The following is a 12472-nucleotide window of genomic DNA, read 5'->3' as shown; positions in this document are numbered from 1 at the left end:
ATTTCCCTCCTTAAGTAGAACTCGGGAACAAGGCGTTAGGTGTGTCAATTTTGGCTAAGGGGTAACATATATATATATATATATATATATATATATATATATATATATATATATATATATATATATATATATATATATATATATATATATATAAATATATAAATTGTAGGATTCCAAGAGTCATGGGTAAACCCTAATCTATACATTTGGGTTATGATCCATTTCTCATGTTGGCTAACTCTTCATGGATACTTACATAAACTTAGCCCATCATGGATCAATAGCCCAAACGATATATATATCGCTGATTTACATAATTAGTCCCCATTAATTTAATTAGTCTCTTTTGATCACACAATTAATTCCAAATTAATTCTTGATCAATACTAATTAAATATTATGATTTCTCAATTAATATATTATACTTATAATATATTAGTAAATCATAATAGCCTCTTTCTCAAATATGCATCCTATTAGATTGTTCTGGTGAAGGCAACCCAAACGGACCATGCTACACTCGGGTAAGTACATTCCAATTATAGTTATGGGCTTAGACACTTAATCAAATAGTCTCCCACTTGGGTAAGTCTAATAACTATTATTGCAAGTACGACTCCAAAATCCCGACTAGCAATCGTAGCTCTCAAAAGCCATTGTCGAAGTCTGACCTAGTTAAATGATGTGTCTATTAGATAAGGGATCATATATTCCTCCATTCTAGATATCGAATGAATTGAGACATGGATTATAATAATTCTTTCTATTCATTTGTTGTTTCCCGATTTCCAATTAATAACAACCGACTAATTGAGCAAATCAAATTAGTCCAGGCTTGGACAAGCGCTTAGGGTTGTCATCACTAAATTATCTAGGGGCCCACATATATCCCTTTTATTCCACATTGGGTAAAAGGAATACATAAACTTCGACTCAAATGCTTGCTTGTACTTACTCATCAAATCACACACAACAATATGTTTTATAACACTAAGTTACTGGTGCGTGTACATATGTCAATGTGCAATTGACTTGTAAACTACCAGTCACATGTCTTGGTTTAACCACAGTTGGTTCCTAGAGATGATCACCAACACCTATCACAAATGTTCTTCCTTTGTCACCTAGATTCTTCTGTTTCGGGGAGTCCTTCTGGAAATGCCCTTGTTGATTGTATTCGAAGCAATTTCGGTTTCCTCCTGTAATGGTGGTTGAAGTTTTTTTTTTGTTTGGGCCTTTCTGCGGTACCTAAGGTGTGACCTCTTAAGTTACAGATGTTGCAGACCATACAATTTCCGACATGGTGGAAAATTCACTTGGTATAGTAGGGGTAAATTCTCAGAGTAGGGCTTTGTTGGAGTGAAGTGTTTGTGATTACGGAGTACACAAACATAATTTTTGGATTGGTTTTGTGATTCTTGGAGTTCCCATTTGAGTTTCCACGGAACTTCCTCTTTGTACTTCTCGTCTAGTTCTTTTCGGTTTTGTGGGGTTATGGTACCCTGACGGATACAATGCTCAGTCAATTGATAGGACAATTGCTTAGCACCATCGAAGGTAGTGGGTCTGGACGCAGTAACCATACCTTGAACTGGTGATGCTAATACTCCGATGTAATTTTTTGTCTCCTTTTATTCCGAGTTCACCATTCATGGCCTAAGGTTAGCGAGGTCAGTAAATCAGGAGGTGTAGAGAGTGATTGATTCTAGAAATCCTACAGATTTCCAAATTATAGAGAGTAATCGATTCTAAAAATCCTACAAATTTCCAACTTACGGAGAGAGAACTAAAATCCTATCAATTTCAAATGATAGAGAGAGTTTGGACACTACTGAATGATCGATTAGGAACTATGGGTTTCTTTGCTACGACGGTAGCAGAGATATTAATTCTTTGTTCTTCTTTGGGTTTATGCGAACTAGGAAAATTTGAACATTATCCTAGATTTTTAAGTATTTTTAAAATGTATATGTTGTTTTGGGGTTGATATAAGGTTGCTAAGGTACTAGGTTTCTGCAGCGAATCTTGAGAACATCCTTCAATCTCTAGAACTTTCAACCATTGTAGTCTGTCAAACTCCTTGCTCAAGGTTGGTTGATCCCCGACCTGACCATAAATAACATACACGTACGTTCCAGGTTTATTTATGGTATGACTTATGTACAATACTAACCTTAACTGAGGCGTTTGACCTAAAGGGTTGAGTTGGTAGTTTTAGTTGGAGGTATGTTAGAGTTTTATTGATGTGTTCTCATCATGGGCCAGAGTATATATAAGTCTTATATACTATTGTGGTGGGGTTTGTAATATTATTAAATTTTTTTTTTGTACTCTAAGACTACCAACTACAGAAGAGCGCTATACAGGAAACACTGGAGGGCAGGACCATTTTATTATTAATTCGTTCTGAAACCCAGCAACCATATGTCGCCCTCCAAACCAGATTCCCCGTACCGTAAGTAGCCAAGAAGTAGTGTAATTAATATTAATAATACTTTTATTAGAATCTAGTTTCTATAGTTGTATTTCTCTTTCGAGGATACGAGTTCTCTATAGCCAATTTAGCTATGATACAATCTGTCACACCCCAGGTCAAGGCGGCAGAACACATCGGGCTGTGCGACTAAGTTGATGTATCACAGGTAAACTAATTATATAGCATAAGTACAATAATAAACAATATAGCATTCGTGTTCCATCTAGATATTTAAATACAAGATTTTTATAAATAACAATAATACATGAATTGCCTTAACAGATAGGCATATAATACAGCAGCAAGTAAACAAGGTCAATCTAGTCTGTATTGAATATTTGTTTAGTGATTTCCTGAGAATACATGTAGTTTTGAGGGTTAACACAAGGCTGGTGAGTATTACATGTTTTTTGCTAACAACAGTAATACTTTTAATAAGTCTAAAAAGTATTTTCTTTTGTATTTATATCAATATTTAAAACAATGTTTGTAATGAGTCTTTAAAAGAAAAAATGTATTTTTGTATATGTAAATCCATACTTTAAACCGTGTTTGTAATGAACCTTTGAATATCCTTTAAAACCAAATTGTTATGTTACATAAGTAATTCCATACTTACAATGGTTTTGAAAGCAACCAAGCCCATGGTTGGTAGTGAAAGAAAGAGAGATATTCTAGTTAATGTTTATAGTAAGCCCTATATAACCGAGCTATGTGACTGAGTGTACCCCCTACAACGCTTCATTGGACGTTGCAATAACAATCGTCGACACTTATCACCCGCTTCGATTGATCGGTCGAGGTTGTAGCTAGCAACCGCAGGTGGGGATGTCAACCCCGTATATATCTATATATATATATATATATATATATATATATATATATATATATATATCGCTCTGAAGATTAACAATTACAGTAGTATGGGTATGCTAAGTGTTTAGACTCAGCTAATGATTAACGTCTCACTAAAAAGGCTTAACTAAAAAGTTTGTGAATAACTCGCAGCCCTAACTTAATTGGTCACTAGGCATAATGAATTTCATTGTATTAAGTTTATAAAAGCCGAGTATACTTGGTATGTATGTAAAAGTGTAATGTACTTGCTTTTATAAAGATGTATGTTTCAAAGTAATGAACATACGTACATGTATAAACTTTATGCGTTTAAACATATAAATATACATGAATAGTACTAGCTTGAATCCTTGAAATACTAAAAAGTGTTATAACGTGCTTGACATAATATACAATGTCACATAAAAATTATATATTTTTGTATCATGTAACATTTATCGTGTAGACTAGTTATTTCACGATAAAAATTCCATAATATGTTTACGAATAGTTTATACTAGTTATTTGTAACAATATGTTAAATTTTTAAATAACAATTTTATAAATTAGATTTACTTTAGTCTCGTATAAAGGATAATATATTTATATAAACAAAATATATAGGCGTATGTATCCCCCCCCCCCCCCCCCCCCCCCCCCACGAAATAACTAAAATATAAAAAATGGGACGTAAGCACTCACCCTTGAAACGTGGGTTCTTCTTGTTCGAATTCGGTTTCTTTTGAGAAACTTGTCATGTGAAACCGCAAATCCACAATCCTTGAATTTTTAAATACTCTCGGGACCGTTTCGTAACGAATTTAAACTATTGGGGGCTGATTTGTAACTTCACTAAAGTACAGGGGCTTTTTGGTAATTTGATTAAATGATTAGGGCTATATTGGTATAAAAAAAAATACAAATTGACGGGTTGTTTTAAACAAATGGGTTCAATAATTGGGGTTGAGAGTGATTTTGAATACATGTTTTGGTCATTTCCTAATTTAAAAAAAATGACTTTGGGCGTTTAAATGCATCCCGTGTTTAATGGTCCAACGTAAAAGGAATTAGGGCTTTATCCCCCCGTTTTCATTTGTTGGTCGATCAAGGAAACGAACCGGACATGATGGCAGTCACGAAGGAAAGCACCAAGACAGCGGTGCGGCTTTTGGTTTCCTTTCTCGTCGTTGGCCAGAAAGAGGGCTGAGCGAGGAAGAAGCGTGTCTTCGGGGTTGAAGAGACCGAAGGGGAGAAAGCGAGGAACAGCGAGCCGACTTTGATCTCGGAGGGGGGGTGCAGCGAGGTGCTTCGTGGCTGCTCGCTCGGTTCCAGCATCGAGGTGCGAAGGGCAATCAGCGACCACTGGGTTTTTCGGCAGTGGAGCTCGACGTACAAGAAGAATGGTGCGATGGACGAAAGGGGAAAAAGATTCAAGGATTTTCAGATCGAGGGTTTGGTGTGGCTGTTCTTGGCTGCTCTTCTTCTGGTTCGATTGGAAGTAAACGCGATGGAAATGGGAGACAGTTGGATTGAAGGGTAAGGACAAAGCAGCAAACGGTAATCCTCTTGATTCATCTTCTTTTTTTTTTTTTTTTTTTTTTTTTTTTTTTTTTTTGATTTGGCTTCCAATCCAAAGGATGTTGACACTGGCAGAATGATCGATCAAGGGGGTGTTTGGGTTTATTGTTTTCACAGGAAACGGAAGAACGAAAAATGGGCTGCGATAGTGGCTAACAGATCCCGAAAAAAAAAACGAATGGGAAGATTTGTCTGGCAGGGAAGGTATGAAACAAAGGCATAGGTTGTTAATTTTTTTTTCCGTGGTGGTGTTGTGGGAGGCAGCAGCAACTCCGGTTGCTGTTGTGTTGTTTTTCTCTTTTTTTTTTTTATTTTTTTTTCTCTTTTGTTCTTGTTTTGACAGAAATCGATGAAGTGTAAGAAGATTGTTTTATTCTTGATTTTTGACTGGGAAGTGAAGGAGAAGAAGGGTGGAGTGTTAGATTGAGGGTTGAGTGGGGAAGAAGGTAAATGTGACTGAAGCAACACTTTAGATGATTTTTATTTGATTGTAATTGTATAGATTGTGGGTTGTATTTGATAGTTTAATTAGTTAAAGGATGTGTGCAAGCAGTCTTCAATTTGACAGTCAAAGAATTGCAAGTTACTTGGCTGTCAAATTCTTTGTATTTGGTAGTTTAAAAAAAATGAATTTGGTGGTATAATGTTGTATATTCATGCTACATACCTATATGTATTTATTTAGGACTTTATAAACAATTCCCTTACATATAATATATCTATATATATTATACGTTTGTTGTATAATTTGTGTAATACATATATATATATATATATATATATATATATATATATATATATATATATATATATATATATATATATATATATATATATATATATATAGATTTAAACTCATATTTTAGGAAATGTAAAGTTGTTAGTTTGTTAACCTTAGTCTCTAAATTTCAAAATTGACACATAATGTACTCTTATGAACTATATAAAGAACTAGGGATCTATATATAACAAGTGTCTAACTTTGTCATATCTTTACTATTATATAAAACATATAAAGAATTGGGGATTTATATACAACAAATGACCAAATTTGTCATATCTTTATCTTTACTATTATATAAAACATATTATACTTTTTTCATGAAATTTAACAGGTACAAAACCAAATACATGTTATACAAATATGTTATGCTTGTTACTTAATTGACATCATATACGTTTTTCTATTCCTTTTGTGAAAAACCCTCTTCAATCTCCAACAAATGAACGTAACTGCCAGCCTCTTTGAAGTCTTCACTACCTACACCCTCCTGACACCGTTAGTTTCAAAATAATTTTTTATTTGATTTAGTCGGCGGAGGTTTTGCAATTGCAATCTAGACGTCAACTTCATGTCGAACCTGGGGCTCACGAGAAAGCCGTAAGTGTTTGTTTCATCCCCATTTGGTATTGCTTTGTATCAATGGCTGTTGGCATAGGATTGCATGTGCATATGGATAGATCGAAAACGAAGCTAGATATTTTAATTGACGTCTTATTTGTCGAGATTTTCTTTGTTTGAATTTCAATTTCTCAGGATACTCTATAAGAATAAGTGAAAGACTGTCACGCCCCCAGAACGTTTACGATCAGAGAAGCCCTACGAAAAGTTCTCTAAATGCGAGTTTTGAATTCGAAGACTCAAATTCATGGGTCATGTTGTTAGTGAAGAGGGAATTCATGTGGACACTTCCAAAAATCAAAGCCATTGAGAACTGGTCAGCACCGAAGACGCTTACAGAAATTCGCAAATTTCTAAGCCCTGCTGGCTACTATCGTAGGTTCATTCCGAATTTCTCTTCAAATTGCGAAACCTCTTACGACTTTGACCCAGAAGGACATGGTTTCTGATTGGGAAGAGAAGCAAGAGAGAGCGTTCCAAACGCTGAAGCGAGCCTTATGCACCGCACCGATACTATCCCTCCCAGGAGGAATAGAAGACTTCGTGGTCTATTGAGATGCATCCAATCAAGGGATCGGTTGTGTTCTGAGGAAACGAGGTAAGGTCATTGCCTATACCTCCCGCCAGCTTAAGACACTTGAAGCCAACTATACAACACACGATCTGGAGTTAGGGGCAGTGGTATTTGCTCCGAAGGTCTTTCGGAAAACGACAGAGAAGATCATTCAAATTCATGAACGGTTGAAAGCCTCTAAGAGACCGACAGAAAAGCTACGCTGGCAAGACAATGAAACCATTAAAATTCCAGGAGGGAAAAACCCTTCTTTTGAAAGTCTCACCCGGGAAGGGCTTGATACGCTTCGGAAAGCGTGTAGAGCTAAAATCCAAGATACATAGGGCATTTCGAGATTTTTGCTAGAATTGGCCCTGCAGCTTACAAACTCAACGTACCCCGCGAACTTAGCAACGTACATTCTACTTTCTACGTCTCGAACTTGAAAAGTACCTATCCGACGAGACTCTTGTAATACCACTCGACGAGATCGAGATCAACGAGAGCCTCAACTTTGTGGAAGAACCTGTAGAAATCATGGACCGTGTGGTCAAGCAAACGAAGCAAAGCCGCATCCCAATAGTGAAGGTTCGCTGGAACACCAAACGAGGGCTTGGATTCACTTAGGAGCACGAGGATCTAATGAAATTGAAATATCCTCATCTTTTCGCTTAGTTATCTCTTAAAATCTAATTTCGGGACGAAATTCTCTCGAACGGGGGGATGATGTGACAACCCGAAATTTCTATCTTGTACAAACCCCACATTTCAATCAAAGTCAAGCTTGCTTCGGCTAACTTTTAGCACTTTTGGAGTCCGTTTGGGTGTTTTAATCTTCAATACATTCAAAGAATGAATGTTAGGAAGTACCTGCTAGAACCATTGAACAACATTTAAGACTTAAACACCACCAACATAAGTTCACGGCCACAACACTTAGAGTTTACGGCCATAAACTCCAAGTGGGCTGTAAACTCACCCTTATATATAAGTCTTAGTCATTTCTTTCATTCTTTCTTTCCTTGGCCGATTTTCTCCTATTCTCTCCCAAGGATCATAAGACTTCTACTTCAAATCTTCAAAAGTGTAAGCAATCTTTCCATTTCAACTTGATATCCTTCCATATCTAGTCGTTATACATGATTTCATCCATGAAATCCTTTCATTTTTATAGATTCTCAAGTGTTCTGCATTTCACCAAGAACACACACTAGTGTTCTTGGACCTTAAACACCCTTACAAGCTTCCTATAAGTAAGTACACTACTCTTAACTAGCTACATGCTTAAATCACTTGTTAAACCTTTAGAAAACATCAAGAAACTCAAGAACACATGGTCTTTACGGCCAAGGCAATCTCCTTGGGCCGTAAACACTCATAAGTGGTGCATTTGTGCCACCACTCCTTCCTAAGGCTTAGAACTTGGGCTAGAACACTTCAAACTTGAGCTAAGAACCTTAGACATCAAAATGGTAGAATTCATAATGAGTTTATGGCCGTAAACTCACTAGGGCCGCAAAACCTAGGCCGTAAACTCATGGAGAGTTTACTCTTGGACCGCAAACTCCCAAGCAAGACCCTACAACAATTAGATGCAACCCTATGATCTTCTAACGCTTGAACCAAATTGGTTTCCATGTTTTAGGGTGTCTTTACTTGTTTATTAGTGTTATAATCACTAATTAGATACATATATGTGTCTTTATATGTTAAATAGGATCAGTGTGTGTTCAAGTCTTCACTTGACACCTAGCACCTTATACAACACTTTCATCCAAACCACTCACTACAGGTGAGTTCATACCCATTAATTAACCTTTTAAATGTTTTTAAATTCTTTTATGGGGGGGAATACAAGTTGAAACATTATAGTTATAATACCAATCACATGTGATTTATAACTAGTAAACAAACGGATTTACCATACTTTTAACTGTTTTTGTCAACAACACTACTTCAAAATGATTATTAAATACTTTTACATGTTAAACTCTTTATAAAACTTAAATCTTGATTTCCAAACTTTTACTTTCAATTCTTTAAACTTATATATTGTCAAAACCATGCCCAGTACATATATAGTTATATAAGTAAGGTTTGAAGGACTTAGGACTGATAACTCGCTTTAATTCCTATTCCTTGTTTGGTTGTGGACTTAGAGTAGTCGGTTGTTTGTCCGAGTGTCGTTTGATCCTTAGTTATATATTATGTATATATGTGTGGATATAAAGCTTTTACTTCAGTTCCAACACCTTTGGGTAGCAAAGGTGTATAAGCTTACTAAGTCATTCAAACAACAGTTCTAGTAAACTATAATAGGTATAGTTTAGGGATATACTACTTACTAATTTCTAGTACAATGAAACATACAAGGAGTCAGTTCATACATGAGCCGATACATACTATACACTATACAGAGAGAACATACACTAGTACATACAATACATACACACTATACACTATAATAAAGAACATACTAGGATGAGAATCAGAGAGAACATACAAAACTCTAGTACATACAATACATATACAAGTATACTATAGATTAAATGTGAACCACTGTTTCGGGGCATGGCATCACCTGCCATGGCTCGATTTGTATCTAGAATCTCCTGGAGAGAGAGCGTGAATTTGTGTATAGTTCTATACTGGATTGAAAATCCTACACCTTATTGGTAGCGACAGTGGGATCTATAGGTCTGAAGGTGAAAAATGTCATTACTGTTCGACGTGTTACAACGTTGTGATAATACTAGTCAATTAGTACGGTTGCAATTATTTCACATTATACCTTAATTAACAATTGGTTTAAGGTAGCTAGTACAATAGTAGTTACTATAATATAATACTACAATACTTCATTATTTTCCTCATTACATCTACTTTGTGATCATTTCACAAAAACAATAATGTAAAAATTATATTTTATTAAATGATAGTCACTTTTGGGAGGAATACTCTGACAAACCGAGATTTCTATTCTGTACAACCCTTCACTTCAATAGAAGTCAGAACAGTTTCTGCTAATTTTCAAGCTTTTTGGAATAAGTTTGAGTATTTTAGGATTAGCACTTTAGGAGAAATCAAGAGAGAGGATGCCCTAGGGTTTATTGTGCATCAATAAAGTTCCAAAAACTCCAAGAGTTTAGAGTTTACGGCCCAAATGGCTTTTAGACCGTAAACCCTAACGACTATATATATGGCACTTAGCCATTTTTCACACTTTTTCACTTTTCAAGAGCAAAACTCAAATCCTCTCAAGTAGCATCCGAATTTTCCTTCTTGATCTTCAACTTGTAAGTCTTCCTAGCCCTACTAGGTTGATATCTACCTTAATCTAGTGATCTAACACACTTCCATCCATGAAATCATTCCAAAAGTGTAGATCTTCAAGTTTCACCAAGAACACCAAGAACACACACTAGTGTTCTTGGACTTTTAGCACCTTTTCAAGCTTCTATCTTGTAAGTAATTATATCCTAGAGTATCTTAAGGCTTGTTACACTTCCATATATCAAGAAATCTTACAAGAAACACCAAGATCAAGGTGTTTACGGTCCAAGATGTTCTTGGACCGTAAACCCTAAAAAGGGTGGCAAAGTGTGCTCTAGTCCCTCCTAAGCCTTGGAAACTTGCTTAGATCCCTTCCTTGATGAGTTAAGGGCTTGAAAACATCAAAAGACCATAAACCATATGGGTTTACGATCGTAAACCCAAAGGAAAATGGTCTAAGGACCGTAAACTCCATTTAGGAGTGAAATGGTGCCCTAATCCCTTCCATAAGCTTATACTTCAAGTAGAAATGCTTCTAAGGACTTATGAGGCTTCAAATCACAAAGTGGTCAAAGGAGCATGAGTTTACGGCCGTAAACTCATGGGTTTACAACCGTAAACTCAATGGGTTATGGTCACAAAAACCGTAAACTCAAATGAAGGGTTCCCTTGAACCCTAAACTCAATAGCAATGTCCTATAACACTTAGAGGCAATACTTAGGACTTATAACACTTATATAAGGTGTTTTACATGTACTAGGATGTCTTAACTTTGTTAATTAGTTGTTTAAAGACTAATTGAATACATATATGTGTTATTATATGTTAACTAGGATCAGTGTACGTGTTCAAGTTTTCACTTGACACTAAGCATCCTATACAGTCCGTTCAGCCAAACCACTCACTACAGGTGAGTACGTACCCCTTAATTAATATTTTAAATGTTTTTACATGCTTTTATGGGGGGGGGATACAAGTTGAATCATGCTAGTTATCATATCAATCACATGTGATTAATAAGTAGCATACAAATGGATTTACTACTCTTTTAGCTGTTTTACCAGACAGATTACTTAAAACGGCATTCCAAAACGTTTTTACTTGTTTAAAACACTTTATCGAAATATCTTACATACTGAATGTTTCTTTTCAAACTCTGTTACAATTGTTTTTCAAACAAAGGTTTCCTTATACTTTAAACTGTTCTTATCAAACAAACTACTTTCAAATCGTTTTACAAACTGACATCAAATCATCCTTTCTTAGTTACTAAACTTTTCAAAGGTTTTACAAAACTTCTTTTATACTTTTATATTGTCAAATGCATGTCTATGTATGTATATTTATATAAGTAATGTTTAAAGGACTTTGGAAGGCTAGCTCGCTTTATCTCCTTTTCCTCGTTGGGATGTGGCTTTAGGGCATCGGTTATCCGTCCGAAGGTCGTCTAAATATTAATTATATATTATGTATACATATATAGACATAAAACTTATATCAGTCAATTCAATACCCTTGGGTGGCAAGGGTATACATTCATGTTCATACGTACAAGTCATATTACTAGTAAACTACGATAGGCGTAGTTTAGGAAGTTACTAATACTATTACTAGAACAAAGAATCATACAATGAGTCAGTTCATTCATTAGTCAATACTTGCTAGATAGAGAGAACACACAATACAACTAGTACACAGACTAGATTTCAATACTTGCTAGATGGAGAGAGAACACACAATACTGCTAGTACACACAGTACATTTCAATACTTGCTGGATAGAGAGAGAGAGCACACAATACAACTAGTACACATAGAACATTATAATACATACAGTCTAGATAGAGAAAGAACACACAATACAACTAGCACATACATTACATATACATTCATGCAGTTATGTGAGCCACTAAACGAAGCATGGCACTACCTACCATGACCGTTTTTATATCCAGAATCTCCTTAATTGGGGAGCGTATGAGTTTGCGTATAGAGCTATACTGGATTGACTATCCTACACCTTGTTGCTCGCTACAGTGGGACTTGCAAGTCCACGGGTGCCAAATGTCATTTCTTACGGCGTCTTACATCGCCATTTTACTAGAGTCGGTAGCAGGATACAGGCTGATCACATGGTACTTTAAATTACAATTGGTTTAAGGTAGTTAGTACAACCGTAGTTACTTATTACAATACTACAGTACTATAATATTTTTCCCATTACATTCACTTCTTGAACATTCTCACGATGCACGGTAATGTAAAAACTATATTTTTTGTTAATGATAGTCGGATTTGGGAAAATACACACTCTTACAAGAGACACACACAGATAATAGATGCCTTGGTAGAA

General features: G+C 35.6%; 1 long non-coding RNA gene across 2 annotated transcripts; it reads left to right on the top strand.

Annotated features, from left to right (window-relative positions):
- Positions 1-4445: 4445 nt before the first annotated feature.
- On the top strand, positions 4446-5544 carry LOC128126596 (uncharacterized). Of its 2 annotated transcripts, XR_008224572.1 has the most exons (3): positions 4446-4870; positions 5009-5095; positions 5235-5544. It is a non-coding gene; the product is annotated as an uncharacterized LOC128126596 (long non-coding RNA). The 2 variants fall into 2 exon arrangements; XR_008224571.1 differs by lacking the exon at positions 4446-4870 and having other exon boundaries at positions 4896-5095.
- The last annotated feature ends 6928 nt before the right edge of the window (positions 5545-12472 follow it).

Source organism: Lactuca sativa, chromosome 6 (genome assembly GCF_002870075.4).
Source record: "Lactuca sativa cultivar Salinas chromosome 6, Lsat_Salinas_v11, whole genome shotgun sequence".
NCBI lineage: Eukaryota > Viridiplantae > Streptophyta > Magnoliopsida > Asterales > Asteraceae > Lactuca > Lactuca sativa.
This window is presented reverse-complemented; position numbering and strand designations above follow the sequence as displayed.